Source organism: Pyrus communis, chromosome 3, assembly GCF_041283825.1.
Source record: "Pyrus communis isolate YQ-2024b chromosome 3, ASM4128382v1, whole genome shotgun sequence".
Taxonomy (NCBI): domain Eukaryota; kingdom Viridiplantae; phylum Streptophyta; class Magnoliopsida; order Rosales; family Rosaceae; genus Pyrus; species Pyrus communis.
This window is the reverse complement of record NC_142567.1, coordinates 9,794,987-9,812,502: the sequence shown is the minus strand read 5'-3', so window position 1 is coordinate 9,812,502 and position 17,516 is coordinate 9,794,987. Positions and strand designations below refer to the sequence as shown.

The window sequence follows — 17,516 nt, the reverse complement described above, 5'->3', positions numbered from 1 at the left end:
TCCTGAAGGGGGTGCAAAACAAACATGAGTGGATCAAGTTGATATATATATATATATATATATATATATAATAAAACAGTTATCAACGTTTTAACCCCCAGGTTTTATAAAAACACATATATATCATGATAAACATAGGTTTTCCGCATGTCGTGCAATGTCTCAAATCATAACTTGTATATATAATAATCATTAGTGAATGTCCGATAACCCCTAGGCCCCATGATAGGAGCATATTCATGCAACTTAATTAGCTTGTTCTCGTGCATTTATGTTGTGTTTACTTAGCTATTTTAGTGTTTAAGGCTACTTTTGTGTATTTTCAGATTATAAAGCCAAAGTGTGCAAGAAGATGCAAATTGGAGCCTTTTGGAGCAAAAGAGGAATGAATGAGTTGAAGACTTGAAGAAACGATGAATTCCTACCAAAACGAGGATTTTTACTCAAACAAGGATTCCTACTTGAAGTATGAAAGTTAACCCTAGGTTTCTCGTTTTGGTAACCTTTCCTAAACTTAAACGTCCGTATTTTCTAGCCACTTTGAAGGCCTTGTAGGTACTTTAGGACACAAAACCAAGGCCCTAGCCCAATTACACAACCTTGCCGTGCCTTAACCTTAATTCCCTTCCCTTGCCGTGCAAGGGGGGCACTTTTGTCCAATGTTGTGAAATTAAACCCTATTTCCCTCTCCTAACCTAACCCTAGCCGCACCCCTTAATTATTCCCTCTTAATTTCTGATTTTATTCCCTAATTCTAGCAGCCTTTAGGTGAATTTTAGTTAATAAAAATAAACTAGGGTTTGAATTTCTAAAACCCTAGGGTTTCCACCATTTAGCCGCACCCTAGGGACCTTTCATCATTTATTTTCATATTTTTCAGCCATAAAAATGATCCCAGCCGTTATTCCCTTTCAAAAAGACCCTAACTCCCCTACTTTTCATTCATATCATGCAGCCACCTAAAAATCTAATTAAATTCCTCTTGCCGCAGCAACATATCCCATTAGCCTTACAAAGCCGTGGCCCCCCCCATTTATGAAAAACCCTAAGAAACCAAACAAAAATCTTCACGCAGCCACCATATATTATTATTCTTCTCTGCCGTGCATGAGAGACACCAATTCCAGCTTTCCCCCATCTTCACGCAGCCAATTCCCATTGATTGCCGTGCCTTCCCCAGCCATATCAGCGACATTCACATTTTTTTTAACCTAAGCCGTAGCCACCTTCACACACAAAAAGCCCGAAGCCGCAACTCCCCTTATTCTCCCCCATCAACCGTGCATCCCATCAGCCAATTCCCATTATTGCCGCAGCCTCCCCACTCCATTCCACACCTTCACACACCTTCCACCAACCTTGCCGCACCACCAAACCTCCCTAAATCCATCCCCACCCCAAAATAACATCCAGAAATTCCCTAAACCATCTCTGCCGCAGCAAGGAAAGGAGAAAGAGGAGCTTGGACGCGCAGAAATTCAAGTGGATTCGTTGTGCGTTCTAGGTGTAATCAATCCTTTGTGCTTTATGTTTAAATTCAATTGTATTTCTCTTACTGTGAACATGAGAGGCTAAATCCCTAATTAGCTAGGGGGTGATTCAAAACCATGTTTATGCTTGCAATATGATTTGATTACTTTTGGTTGGAATTTCATGTATTGTGGATTCAATTTGTTTAACTGCTTGATTGATAACTTATTTGTGTATGTTTATTGAGAGTGCACGCTTAATTTTCATGCATGAATATGACGCTAGAATATAAGTGAATTTCACCTAATAGTTATGAACTTATATTCACAAGTAGTGGAGGTTGCTTATAAACAATCGCGTTAAATGAATTCCTGGCAAGAGTATCATGCTTTTCATAGTTACAAATGCCTTGTCGATGCTTATGATTTCCAAAGAACGTAATGATTCTAACTTGTATCTTTATCATGCTGTTCATATAGAGAACTTGTTAGGAATAATTTGGTTGCAATGCATATTCATCCAATTCAATGATTCTAGGGAAATCTGAAGGTTAATTTAAGCGGACCTAATTAACTTGGAGTGTCGAGGTTCATAATTCATCGAAAGACCAACTGAAAATCAAATTATATGCAAGTGTGACATGTGTGGAGAAGAACCTTCTAGCTAGCATTCATCCATATTTTCATCACATTCATATTTACATTCTGCCTTTAAATTACAATCTGTGCATTTAGTTTAATTTCGTCAAAACCTCAATCCCCCTTTACTTTAGTGTCCAATTTAGTTAGAAAGTGTCTTAGTTTGTGTTTTTAAGTGTTTTGATTCGAGTTATTACCCAAATTCGTCCAAATTCACCAAAGTGCTCAAAATTGCCCAGAAAGTGTTTTTAAGGCAGTTTTGAGTGTTTTGGTGCTGTTTTGAGTCTTTTGATTTGTTTTATTGTTTTTATTGTTTAGTTTTGCATTCTTTGAGTCTAGTTTAGTGTTTTAACCTTTGTTTTACGTTTTTGAGTCAGTTTCCAAGTGATTTTGCAATCCATCCTAATCCCCGGTTAAGAACGATCCCTACTTATACTTATACTACAATTGTCACAAGAGGGTTTTAATTTGTGTGCTTAATTAGTTCGCATCACCCCATGCTGGCTCCCCGTCTCTGAGCAGACAGTCAAAGGAAAATACACTCCAGGTCCCATGCCGGCTCCGCGTCCCTGTGCTAATAGCTAGAGGAAACACACTCCAGGCCCTATGCCAACACCAAACCGTCGTCCGGGACAGACCGGAATTTATCCCTACGTCCCGTAGTGGAATAAGGACCACTAGGTAAGTACAAAACCATTGAACATACATATATTGAAAAACAACTTCATAGTATAAAGTCGTCCATCATCTATACTATAAAGAGGTGTTCTAAACATGTTCTAAATATCATATCGTTATCCACCAGATATTCTATAAGAACACGGGTTATAGGAAAAATAGTAATAATTCAAACTAGCCTCAATAAGCATGTTATCTCAAAGCGTTTAATAGAACATAATTTTTAAATCATGCTTTTCCATGTATGCAATTCTACTATTAAAACATGCATTTTTAGAAGAGGTCCACTTACAGTACTTAGCTGCTGAAAAGCCACGCAACTAGCGAAAACGAAAACGCCACAAATAATTGCCCCTAAGCACATAAAGGGTATATTTAGTCAAACTCTACTCAAATGATTGAATTTGGGAAAACGGACTTCAAAAACGGGTCTAGGACGTCGAAATTAGCCTAAGAGGGGTCCCGAACGAAAACCCAAAAAGTCAACGGTCAAAGTCAACGTTGAAACATCATTTAATGTTTTGTTTTGTAAATCCCGGGACAGGTTGTTATAGAATGAAACATCATTTAATGTTTTGTTGGTCCCTGTCCTTGTGGATGAGGCTGTTTAGGGAGTTGAGTTTGAGTTTGTGCAACCCCGGAATCTTGTAATGCATTATTTTGTTAGAAGCCTAAAATTTTTGGAGGCAGGAAGGGGGAATGATGTTGAGAAGATGTACTGTCTTGAAGATATTTGGGTTGTTTGGATGAAGAGAGTAATAGGAAATTTTTAGGTGCACTCAGATCGTTGGAAATACATACCTTATTTTTGGATATTCTTATGGACTTCATTTTAATCATGTTTTAAGGTTCTGTATCAGTTTGTTCTTTTGTTTTGTTTTCATTGGTGTCTTCTGCTTTCTCGTTCTTGAGTTGGGAACTCAGGCGTGGTTTAGGGATTGCCTTGTCCCCTGCGTTGTAGTTTCATTTCACTTGAATGAGAATCTCGATTTCTTATATAAGAAAGAAGAGTATTATTGAGCTACGGACCTGATTATTGTGAATAAATGTCAGAATGGATAATTATTTTTTGTGCTGCATATCATCTCTTATGCATTCTTCACTGCTGTGTTCTTCCAGATTTTGTTGTCCATCTTCTTGTACAGTCGCTTTAATGTAAGCGATGCGCACTTTGGGTTCATACGTTGTATTAAAATCTTAATTAGAATTTCTATTTCCTTTGTGGCAAAAAAGATGTAGGTTTGACAGGGACAAAGCTTGGATGTGGTGCTTGCACTGTTATGGTTTCTCATTACAACAAAGAACTGAAGAAAAGTTTGTGAGTCTATCGTGCTCTTGAATATAAATGCACACGCGTAAATTTGTATCAAACTGAAATTATTTTGTTTTTCCGTGTAAATTTTTTTATGCAGCCACAATGCTGTCAATGCATGCTTGGCTCCTTTGTACTCTGTAGAAGGGATGCACGTAATTACAGTGGAAGGACTAGGGAGCCACAAAAAGGGCTTGCACCCACCCAATTCAAGTAATATATGCTGCCCTTTTTTTCCCTTCCCTGTATCCGTCATTACTTAATATTACCATGGTAGCTGGTAGGATCACTTGTTTGGGTAGAGAAAGGCTTTCTCTGTGTACCAATGATCTGCAACGTGAAATCAAGGGGCGCCTTGAGGAGCACGTACCCAAGGTTTTCCTCTATTTAGTTAAATTGCGAAGAGGATTAAGCATCTCGGCACCTGATTTGTTGTGTACAGAGTCAAAAGTTGTAAAGTTGGAGTCTCATACACTTAGGAAAATTTGATAGAACCGAAAAAAAAACCCTAGAAACCACCTCAACGTTAGAGGTATCAATACCACTGCATCGACTGATGCAGGCGCGGTTTCTGTAAAGGTATTGAATAAAAGAAGAAAGTTAAAACCAATGTCAGACCCTATGGATAATTACAACTAATGCAACTCCAATTGAACTCAATTAGTTGTTATGGAAGAAGTGCAGTTCTCGGAAGAGGTTTTAGGACAGATAAGTTGATTGGCCATTTCATGCACCAGATTTTTTCTGATTTAATCACTCTTTCTTGGGCGAAACAGAGGATATCACAATCGGAGAAATACCATATGTTCTATCCGACAACTTGTATTATACTGAATTGCTTTTTTGAGATTGGGGAGGGTCCTGAACGGGGGAGTCCGGAGTATGGAATCTCCTTTAATGGAATATTTAGTCATATTACGTGCTTCTTAAGTTCGTAACCTGCCTTATTGAGATGCTAACCTATGCCTATTTTCTTTCATGTTAACTAGGAATCGTTGGCACGATCTCATGGTTCAAAATGTGGATTTTGCACCCCCGGTTTTATTATGTCCATCTACGCCTTGTTAAGGCCAAGTCAGAAACCCCCTAGTGAGGGGGAGATTGAAGAAAGTCTAGCAGGAAATTTGGGTAAATGCACAGGTTACAGACCAATTGTTGATACTTTTCGTGTCTTTGCCAAAACGAATGATACACCATACATTAATACATCTTCACTAAGCTCTGAAGGAGGTGAGTTTGTTTGCCCTTCGACTGGAAAGCCCTGTTCATGTGGATTCAAAAGTGAAAGTTCATGCACCACTCATGAAAGTGGTACTCATGATGAGAGGTGTGCACCTGTCTCGTACAGTGAAATTGATGGAAGCACATACACAGACAAGGAGTTTATTTTTCCTCCTGAGCTATTATTGAGAAAATCGACTTATTTAAGTTTGACTGGTTTTAGTGGATTAGAGTGGTTCCGACCCTTGAGCTTTAAGCAAGTGCTAGAAATTCGACTCATGCTCGTATACTTTCAATCGATGATTCTGGAGCAAAGTTATCATCTGGGTTTGCAGGCTTATATTTAGCAAAGGACGGTCCAGCTGATAATAACATTGGACCAATTATTGAAGACGAGGAACTATTTGCTTCGGAATTTGTCAGTCAGGTATAATGGTTAAAAGATTAATCTCTCTCTCTACATGAATTGAAAGCTGTGTGGGATTTTTTCTTGCGTGCTACATTTGGTGCTATGTTATCCTGTTATCCTCTTTTATGACTTATCTATGGTGTTTTTCAACATTTTATGCAGGTTATAGGAGTGGTAGTTGCTGATACACATGAAAATGCAAAATTAGCAGCAAGGAAGGTTCATGTTGAGTATGAAGAGCTCCCAGCCATCGTATCAATACAGGATGCCATTGAAGCCAAAAGTTTCCATCCTGATACGGAGAGGTGTTTAAGGAAAGGGGATGTGGACCTCTGCTTTCAATCAAGTCAATGTGACAACGTCATAGAGGGGGAAGTTCGAGTAGGCAGACAGGAGCACTTATATTTGGAGCCAAATAGCAGTGCGGTATGGACAATGGATGGTGGCAATGAAGTTCATATGGTCTCATCCACTCAGGTATGTTAGAAACCTTGAAAGAATTGCTTCTTCAACCAGTTCAAATATGGCAGGAGTGCCAGTCTTAAGTTGTACCGTTTTCCTTTTTTGATAACTTTTTGTTTCTTAAGAAAACTCTCCCGTTTTACTCAAGGGCGCTTAAAAAATCACTTGATCTTCATAGTTGCAAAGCATTGATTTATAAGCCTCGTCTTCCATTGAATACTACAGAGCATCAAGTGAGTGGATCAATTGAGTCAGCTCCATGCTGGACATCCTCTTCCTTTTGTGATAGCAACTGACCCGACCTATGTAATTTGCATAACCATGGGTTATCCCTCACCCTTACGTGTGTCCCATAACATGAAGCCCTGCCTGTAGGACTCTTCCTTCATTCTAATAAACTATGGTACCTGATGGGGCCTTGTTCAGAAGCCAGCCATTAAGAGGTACCACTTGGGGAAGTATTTTCTTTTGAGCAGCCTATGTAGTGGGAGTCTGGGGTTTTGTGACGCTCTGTCCAGGCTGGGCAATTAATACAGAATTAAAGCAGGATAGCTCCCTGAAACCCAGCTCCTATCTGCTGTCACCTTACCCTCGCGTCTCTAGTTGGCCCATGCAACTTTTTCTTGGTAAACTTGAACCCCCACCAATATGGAGCCATCACCTTGCCTATATCTTCACCCAGCCCAATCTTGAAACTCTACATATTCACCCTAGCATTGACGGAGTCATCTGAAAAAAGACTTACAATACAGTTCATCTACTTCTAGACATTTAAGAACCATTCCTCCCTTTCATCACTTGCAGAAGCTCATGGACTATCGTCAAATCATCTGCTATTTCCAAACTGGCACACATGTGCATTGAGGTTAACCTACCACCAATACACCTTTCAACCTATTGGTCAATACCTTGAAGATGACTTGATTTGTCACATTGCAGAGACTATTGCTGAAATTGCATCATGTTCATCGGGGCTGAGACTGATGCTAGTGTGATTCAGCTTTTAGTTGCCTACCCTGGTGGAAGAGCCTTGCACTTAGCCACCTTAACCACCTCCCAACTCTTGAAAGATTTACTTAACATTTCTATTGGCCACTTGCTTTGGTAGGGTTTGAACAGCACCATACTTGGCTTTCCAATCGCTTCACGCATAACATCTCTGTCCCTCTCCCTCTCCCCTCCCCAGTGTCTTCATGTTACTATTGTGCATAAGTACTGGTTGTATGCATTGCAAGTATTTATGTGATAATTGGAAACAAAGATTCAAGAACCAGTGTCAATCAAATGCCTAAGATCTTTATTATTGTACTTAGTTTTCAAATGCAATGTAACATGAAATTATCAATGATTTTCAAATGCGATGTAACATGAAATTATCAATGTGCAGGCCCCTCAGAAGCACCAGAAATACGTTGTTCATGTTCTTGGTCTTCCAATGTTGAAAGTTGTTTGTAAAACTAAGCGCATTGGTGGTGGTTTTGGTGGCAAGGAGACCAGGTCAGCTGTCGTTGCTGCTGCAGCCGCTGTTCCATCATATCTGTTAAATCATCCAGTTAAAATTACATTAGACCATGGTACAGACATGATGATAACTGGCCAACGTCATAGCTTTCTTGGAAAGTACAAGGTTTACTTCTGTTACTATAATTGTATGAACAAATTTATGTCCTGCTCATAGGTTCTACAATCTGATGTTAGCAACACGTCTTTTTGTTTTTACACATTGTGCTATTGTCGTTTAGTTAGATTTCGGTTTTTTCTTTGTTAAGTTACATCCCATGTAGTAGAAATAAAAACTATTGATGTCATATATACTTTTACACATGTTGGATTTACAAATGAGGGCAAGGTGGTGGCACTGGATCTTGAAATCTACAATAATGCTGGAAACTCACTAGATTTGTCTCTTCCCATACTTGAACGTGCTATGTTTCAGTCAGATAACGTCTATGAGATTCCAAATGTGAGGATTGTGGGAAGGGTTTGCTTCACTAACATTACAAGTAACACTGCTTTTCGTGGATTTGGTGGTCATCAAGGTATGATTATTGCGGAAAATTGGATTCAGAGGATTGCTGCAGAACTCAAGAAAAGCCCAGAGGAGATAAAAGTATGTAAAGAAATTTTATTATGTTGTAGTCCTTATGTTGCATTTGAACCTTCAGTTCATAAGCGCCTCGTTCCTTTTAGTTTGAGCTTGTTATATACATTTGTTTCAGGAAATTAATTTTCAAGGTGAAGGATCAATATTGCATTATGGTCAACAACTTAAACACTGCACATTGGGTCCTGTGTGGAATCAACTGAAGTTATCTTGCGACTTTTCGAAGGCTTGCTACGAAGTTGACCTATTTAATATTCAAAATCGGTGGCGGAAGCGTGGTATTGCCATGGTTAACAAAATTTGGCATAGCCTTTACATTAAAGCTTATGAACCAGGTTATTTTTCATAAAACGTGATTTGGTTCCAGATTTAAGTGATTTTTCTTGCTATAAACTGTTAGAAAAATAGAGGTTTGACAAAAGGATTTTTTACTATCTTTTGTCTATAATTGATTTTCATTTTTATAATGCTATGCAATCATGCTATTGAATTTCTGATTAGGTATTGTTAAATGACTCTTAGGCAGGTGCTCTCGTTCATGTCTACACAGATGGAACTGTTTTAGTCACACATGGAGGTGTTAAGATGGGGCAAGGTTTACACACTAAAGTTGCTCAGGTCGCTGCTTCTGCCTTCAATATCTCTCTCAGTTCTGTCTTTATTTCAGAGACAAGTACCGACAAGGTAATTGACAGTGTTTTAATTCCTTATGGGGGAACTTTGGCTCGGTGGTTAGACTTTGCACCTTGTTTATTCATCCAAGCTAAAGATAAAGTAAGAGATGTATCAATGTATCAGTTTATTATATATATCATATGGGATAGAAACCTTGTGCACATTTTAAATCTCTTATTGTCGCCTAACGGACAAGGGGTTGTTCCTATTTCTGTTGTTTTAAGGTTCTTTACGAAACCTGTGATTGTCCTTCTTAAGGGATTCTTAAGCTTTTAGAATTAGACCATTCAATTCAAAACCAATTGCAACGGACGGAGAGGCCCAGGATCAATAGATTAATATGTAGTAAGGCTCAGAACTCCGTATGTAGGATTCTACATTCTCCACAAGTTTATTGCATTGTTATATTAGGGAAGTTCCTGGAGTGTTATTTCTGCAGTTACTGGTGAAATGCGTTTGATAAAAGCAAATTTTACGAGAATGCGTCTACAAATTAGAGCCTGTAATTCTCTGTAGCACTTAGGATAGCTTTTGAAATAAATATTTTAACAAATTATCAGGTGTGATTAACTGATTTAGACTCCCATTCTTTATCTGTTGTTTTATTATTTCTAGATGCCTACAAAGCTGATGATTACATGCTCGTATTTTGTTGGATTAAAAAACTAGGTTCCTAATGCATCGGCAATAGCAGCTTCTGCGAGTTCTGACATGTATGGAGCTGCAGTTCTGGACGCATGTGAGAAAATAAAGGCACATATGAACCTATTGCTTCGCAGCAAAATTTCAGTTCTTTTGCCGAGGTACTCTTCCTGTCATAGTTTCTAATTACTGTGCTATAATTTGGCTATCGTGTCTTTCATAGAAGTTCATTGCCTTCTTTCTCTCAAGGAGTAAATGACTAGCATCTAGGACGCTTTGGCAGTTACTCACCAGGAGCGTTCCAAAACAAAGAAGTTAATCATAATTCCAACGGAAACAAGAGGAGAAAAACATTGTGAATGGTTTTGAAGTAAATCGATAAAACTGATAGGCCATTAATTATATACTCCAAAATAAACTGAAAATGACGGTCAGAAAGATTTAAATGTTCCAAGATAAAGTTTCTGTTGCATGGGCTTATTAATTGGTAATACCTTAGGATGATCTATAGTATTTAATCAGTCACAAACTTCTTGGAACATATAACTCCCCTGAACCCTAAACCCTAAACCATACGTGGACCCTTTTGTGCTAGCATTTTGCACCGAGAATTTCTAATGGTATGAAACTTCTGTTAGCTTCATGTTTCATATTTATTGTCTACTGGCAAGTGCATGCTATGTGGAACGGATAGATCTTTCTGCTCAAGGGTTTTACATTACACCGGACATTGACTTTGATTGGACAACTGGTAAAGGGAACCCATCCAGCTACTTCACCTATGGGGCTGCTTTTGCTGAGGTTGAAATTGATACATTGACTGGAGATTTTCACACTAGGGCCGCTAACATATTCTTGGATCTTGGTTACTCTCTCAACCCCGCAATTGATGTCGGGCAGGAGTTTTTCGTTCCTCCATTTTTCTTATTAGTATCGTTAAATTGTCAAGTTATTTAATTTATCAGTAAACAACGTTTGAAGCCCATTTTTGAGGATATTATGTTGCAAACTTTCAACGGGCTTTGCATTAACAGAGCTGCATTTGGCATTCTGAAATTACATCTGGTAATCCCATGTTGGGGTATGTTTTTTTAATTTTTATTTTTTGTCAATAGGAATAAATATTTTTAGAAAGAAACATTATACTATAGAAATGGCCTCAAGAATTGATGTAAATAGGGCTAGAACGGGTGCAAAATGTTTCAAAAATATAGATTTACATAGATACATACTATCATACATATATACGAATATGTTACACTGAAAGAGAGATTGTTTCTTGTCAGACTGTAGTCCAGATTCACAATATGGCAGCATAACCATATATCTGGCAACGTAAGTCTGGCAAGAGATGCTAAGCTGCTAAACTAGGATCGGAGACAAGTTGAGGAAACAATCAGTCTGATATCTGGCCTACGTTTGATACAGTATAAGCACTTGCCTAGAAAGAGAACATTTCCATATTATGTGGTAAACTATTCATTATATTCGTGATCTCCTGTTACTTTAATCATGTAAATTAACGCAGATGCTAACAAACTCCTGGATCCTGATCTAGTTTCAGACGTCAAACTTGCTGTTTCTTTAGTCTTGTTTACGAAATAGGGATGGGGTGGTTGAAATTGGAGATTTATTTCAATTAAACTGCAGTAGATATTATGTTTCTTATGCAGATTGAAGGAGCATTTGTACAAGGTTTGGGATGGGTAGCTCTAGAAGAACTAAAGCGGGGCGTGTTGAGAATCAATGTCAATTGTAGGTGAAGTAGGTGGATGTTGTAGGTGAAGTAAGTGTGTGAGGTTGGTGAAGTAAGTGTGTGAGGTTGGTGAAGTAAGTGGAGGTTGTAGGTGAAGTAGGTGGATGTTGTAGGTAAAGTAAGTGTGTGGTGTAGCTTTCATTTGGTTTGCTATAAATACCCAAGTTCTCAAGCATTGTAAATCATCCAAGGAGAAACAAAGCCTAGAGCTAAATAAGAAAAGCTTTGCTAATTAGTTTGTTTTGTGAGCTTTCTTTAAAGAGTGTGCTCTATTTTCTTCTTCTTGGGATCATTAGAGTTATCTTGGATACTCTTCTTATTCAACTATTGGTATCAGAGCCAAGTCGGTCAGGGATCGTTCTTGGTAGAGCATTGGTTGTAAAGTCTCTTGAATTTCCGAATATGCTCTGTGGTTGCAGTTTTGACTGATCTTCCACATCAGAAAAGATTTCTTGAGATTATTGCTGGGGTTATCACAAACCTTGAGAGGGAGCTTCTTTGTGTCGAGAGTAGTGTATTACTCTACACGGTAGTCACTCAAGCTTGTTCGGTGTAGTCAAAGTCTTGCCGATACGATGGGTGATCTTCAAGTTGTTGGAGGAATCAAGAAGCTCAACAACCAAAACTATAACACGTGGGCAACGTGTATAGAGTCTTACCTTCAAGGTCAAGACTTGTGGGAGGTTGTCGGTGGTAGTGAAGTTACACAACCGGCAGCGGAAGATGCTAACGGCGTCTTGCGGAAGTGGAAAATTAAAGCAGGCAAATCAATGTTTGCCTTAAAGACCACAATAGAAGAAGAAATGTTGGAGCACATTTGGAATGCTAAAACGCCAAAGGAAGCATGGGACACTTTTGTTACACTCTTTTCGAAGAGGAACGATACAAAATTGCAACTTCTAGAGAATGAGCTGCTATCGATGGTACAACGCGACATGACGATTGCCCAGTACTTTCACAAGGTGAAGTCGATATGCCGCGAAATTTCAGAATTAGATCCAACAGCTCCTATTGGGGAAACCAGGATGAAGAGAATAATTATCCATGGTTTGAGACCCGAATATCGAGGGTTCATTGCCGCTATACAAGGATGGCCGACACAACCATCGCTTGTTGAGTTTGAAAATTTGCTTGCAGGTCAAGAAGCTACGGCCAAGCAAATGGGAGGAGTCTCACTGAAGAGTGAAGAGGAAGCGCTCTACACCAACAAAAGCAAAGGCACCTTCAAGCGGTACACTGGTAGTGGATCTAAAAAGGATGGAGAAAAGGTGCAAAGTCACCAAGGAAATGGAGGCTCTCGTTCTGGGGGAGCTTGGAAGAATCGCGGTAATAGTAAAAAGTTTAGTGGCAAGTGTTACAACTGCGGGAAGATGGGCCACATGGCGAAAGATTGTTGGACCAAGAAAGAGCATGTTGAAAGTAATACTGCTACTTCCAGTTCGAAGGAGAATAGTGAAGATGGCTGGAATGCTGAAGCATTATTCGCTACGGAGGAAGAAGAATAATTAGCCCTCACGGTAACAACACCAGAACGCATTGACTACAAAAATGATTGGATCGTAGATTCGGGCTGCTCAAATCATATGACGGGTGATAAACAAAAGCTGCAACAGAAGATGGGGGAGCATACTATCCAACTCCAACCAAGTTCAGATGAATCAGGAGATCCAAATGACGATGATGTCGAACATAGAGTGACTCAGAATCCTTGTGTACCAGACGAAGAAGGTGGGCCTAGTGTACCAGAAGAATCAACTCCACAATCTCAACTCCAAAGGTCAACAAGAGCACGGAGACCAAATCCCAAATACGCCAATGCAGCCATAATTGAAGAAGCAACAGAACCTGAGATGTTCGAAGAAGTATCACAAAGTTCTGAGTGGATGACAGTTATGAAAGAAGAGCTTGATGCACTTGAGCAAAATCAAACTTGGGATCTAGTACCAAAGCCAAGAGATGTCAAACCCATATCCTGTAAGTGGGTTTACAAGATAAAGCGTCGTCCAGATGGGTCAATCGAGAGGTACAAGGCACGACTAGTAGCTCGTGGTTTTTCTCAACAGTACGGACTAGACTATGATGAAACGTTTAGTCCAGTGGCAAAACTTACAACAGTACGAGTCCTACTTGCACTTGCAGCTAACAAAGATTGGAATCTATACCAAATGGATGTGAAGAATGCTTTCTTGCATGGAGAGTTAGATCGGGAGATCTACATGATGCAGCCAATGGGCTTTAAAAGCGAAGCTCATCCTGAGTACGTGTGCAAGTTAAGGAAAGCACTCTACGGTTTGAAACAAGCACCAAGAGCGTGGTACGGTAAGATTGCAGAGTTTCTAACACAAAGTGGTTATTCAGTAACACCTGCAGATTCCAGCTTGTTTGTCAAAGCCAATGAAGGAAAGCTAGCTATCGTGCTAGTGTATGTGGATGACTTGATCATAACCGGTGATGATGAGGCAGAAATTCTTCGGACGAAGGAGAATTTATCAGTCCGTTTCCAGATGAAGGAACTTGGCCAACTCAAGCACTTCCTTGGTCTAGAGGTTGATCGCACACAAGAAGGAATATTTCTCTGTCAACAGAAGTATTCCAAAGATTTATTGAAGAGGTTCGGAATGCTCGAATGCAAGCTGATCTCTACGCCGATGGAGACAAATGTCAAAATGAGTGCACATGAAGGAAAAGATTTGGAAGATGCGACGATGTATCGACAATTGGTAGGTAGTCTGATCTACTTAACCTTGACTCGACCTGACATTTCTTATGCAGTTGGTGTGATGAGTCGGTACATGCAAAATCCAAAGAAGCCTCACTTGGAAGCAGTTCGACGAATACTAAGATATGTGAAGAGTACAATTGACTATGGTCTTTTGTACAAGAAAGGTGAAGACTGCAAGTTAGTTGGTTACTGTGATGCTGACTATGCGGGAGATCATGACACCAGGAGATCAACAACTGGGTATGTGTTTAAACTTGGTTCTGGAACCATCTCTTGGTGTAGCAAGAGACAGCCAACGGTATCTTTGTCAACCACAGAAGCAGAGTATAGAGCAGCAGCAATGGCAGCTCAAGAGAATGCATGGCTGGTACAGTTGATGAGTGATCTACATCAACCAGTAGATTATCCAGTACCATTGTACTGTGATAACCAATCGGCAATTCGCTTGGCGGAAAATCCAGTCTTTCATGCAAGAACTAAACATGTGGAAGTGCACTACCACTTTATCAGAGAAAAGGTTCTACAAGAAGAGATTGAGATGAGACAGGTCAAGACGAATGATCAAGTTGCGGACTTGTTCACAAAAAGTTTAAGTACAGGCAAGCTCGAAAATTTTCGCTGTCTGCTCAGCACAGTGCAAAGAATGAGAGCTGACATTGAGGGGGAGTGTTGAGAATCAATGTCAATTGTAGGTGAAGTAGGTGGATGTTGTAGGTGAAGTAAGTGTGTGAGGTTGGTGAAGTAAGTGTGTGAGGTTGGTGAAGTAAGTGGAGGTTGTAGGTGAAGTAGGTGGATGTTGTAGGTGAAGTAAGTGTGTGGTGTAGCTTTCATTTGGTTTGCTATAAATACCCAAGTTCTCAAGCATTGTAAATCATCCAAGGAGAAACAAAGCCTAGAGCTAAATAAGAAAAGTTTTGCTAATTAGTTTGTTTTGTGAGCTTTCTTTAAAGAGTGTGCTCTATTTTCTTCTTCTTGGGATCATTAGAGTTATCTTGGATACTCTTCTTATTCAACAGGGCGATCCTGCTCATAAATGGATCTCGCCTGGTTGCCTCTACACATCTGGGCCTGGAAGTTACAAGATTCCTTCCATAAATGATGCCCCCTTCAAATTCAGCGTTTCACTTCACTTCTGAAGGTATGCTGATTACTTTAGAAAAGCATGTTATCCAATTAAAGGATACTTTGAAAGGCAATTTGTCTAAAAGTGTTATGGGTGGGGTTCAAGATGTCGATGAATGCCCTTGGGTTAATTTGTCTATCATTATCAAGTAGCTTTGGTTTTGTAGTAGGTGAATGTCCTTCGAACTACTTGAGGCTTCAATTGTATTTATGGAGATCGAATTTACTTGGCCGCCCAGCGTAAGTTAAGATCCATTCTGTTGACCTTTTTGTTGTTTCCTTTACTAATTGATAGGGCCATCCAAATGTGAAGGCCATCCACTCATCTAAAGTTGTTAGTTAGCCACCATTTTTATTGGCATCAGCTGTCATTTTCGCCATCAAGGACGCCATTATAGCTGCAAGAGCAGAAGTAGGGTCTAATGACTGGTTTCCACTTGATAATCCCGCGACACCTGAACGGATACGTATGGCTTGCTTAGACGACATTAGAGAACCATTTGTAAGCACAGATTTCCGCGCCAAGCTTAGCGTTTGATTGCTAACTTCTGGTTTCCTGTATTTCTTCTATACGACTATGCCAGACTTGTACAGTCTCTATCATACGTCTAACCAAGTGCAAGAGATGCATGTAATTGCTTTTGGTTTACATGAGATAGATTACATTACAGAAATGCCATACATGACGATAATAATCATTAGATACATTGTTATTGTGATTACCATCTGTTTAATACACACTTGGTCAATTTCATCTTCTTTAATTTCTAAGGAGACGGTATTCAAACGGGTAATGATTTCCACACTCCTCTTTTCCCATTCTGCGCTCATCTCATTGTTTATGCCCATTGATTCTCCTTTGATTGGTTTTACCCCGATAGTTATAACAAAAGGAGGGAGTGCGGAAATCACTCCCTGGTTCAAATATCTGTTGAGCGTTTTGTTGGGCTAACTTCAATGAGACTGCATGTAAGGAAATGTCTTTTAAATTTCTGCGTTTCTTGTAGTTAAATGCAAAAAGATTTGTTATTATCATGCAAATCCAAGTAAAAATATGAGGGAGAAATAGCACTTCGGCTCTGGTGCAATGACTTCTTTGGCAGCTATCATTATCATGCACTCCTCAGTAAAAATATAGGCGGAGGTTGAGCTTCAAAAAGTGCGATGACTTTTATGGAGCGTTGATAGTAATTTTCGTGCAAAAAACTTTTAAGTTCTTTTTTACTCATTTTTCTGTGGACAACTATATGTTGTAATTGTAAGCTAAGGGAATTTGACTTTGAGTGCAAGGTGTGGCACATTCCTACGTATGCGGTACACTTATGATTTAGAAGGCCAATATGTAGCGCATGTAGGCTGTAGCAGCTGGGAGATCAATAGAAGTAACAACCACAAATGAGTGATCAACTCTCACGTCATATCATGCATGACATTTTCTAAAGAACGTGTAGACATTGAACTTTATTGCTTTCTTTCTTTAATATATAAACAAACAATATGATATTATACCGACCTTATCTTCTTCACCAACAAATACAAAACTACCTTATACGTTACTAATTTGGTTTAGAAGACCCGTTCATCTAGACTCCATGATTCAAGAAAATTATGATCAACCACGTTCAATCTGAATTTAATGGTAAATGGTTGTTTAATTTTTATTATTGTACTTTCTTTTCCACCATTGAATTAAGATCTAACAGTAAGTGTCATCATTTTCTTGGACCATAACGGAAATCTTTATTTTAAGGGTCCCTTTGAATTTGGCAGCTGGGATGCAATTTTGGCAGAATATTGCCACAGGAAAATTATACTCAGATTGACTTCATGCTTTCACTATACATGGATGCATGTGGAATTGCCGAAGTTAAATTTCCTATAGATTATTGGACAGAGATGGTTTTTTCTTCGAAAACAATATCACAGGAAAATATTAAATGCTTAATATATCCAATAATCAATAGTAGTTCGGTTCGAATATTGATATGCAGACACATTACAACTTTACGAGGCAAAATTAGGTTATAGGGCATATTTGACTCATCACTAATGACTACTTGGACTAGGCCTTTTCTAGAACATAGGATATTAGGATGTAAATATTTTTTTAATTATTTTTGGTCAAATTTTTAGGAGGTAGAATTGAGGTGGTTTTTTTATTTTTTTTTATTTTTATTTTTATAATTTCATTTATTTATTTATTATGTATTTATTTATTATTATTATTATTATCATTATTATTCAAAAGAGGGGAGAGAATTCGAAAATATTACAATAATTTAGGTAATGAAGAGTTTCGAACCCA

General features: G+C 38.9%; 2 pseudogenes across 1 annotated transcript; both read left to right on the top strand.

The window, feature by feature from the left end:
- Positions 1 to 4,368: 4,368 nt before the first annotated feature.
- LOC137716462 (xanthine dehydrogenase 1-like) lies at positions 4,369 to 11,341 on the top strand (annotated as a pseudogene). The gene is made up of 9 exons (XR_015960384.1): positions 4,369 to 4,473; positions 5,088 to 5,425; positions 5,587 to 5,746; positions 5,891 to 6,205; positions 7,578 to 7,817; positions 8,016 to 8,300; positions 8,410 to 8,629; positions 8,817 to 8,978; positions 9,639 to 11,341. The product of XR_015960384.1 is annotated as a xanthine dehydrogenase 1-like (transcript).
- Positions 11,342 to 11,888: 547 nt separating this feature from the next.
- Positions 11,889 to 14,937, top strand: LOC148697914 (uncharacterized; annotated as a pseudogene).
- The last annotated feature ends 2,579 nt before the right edge of the window (positions 14,938 to 17,516 follow it).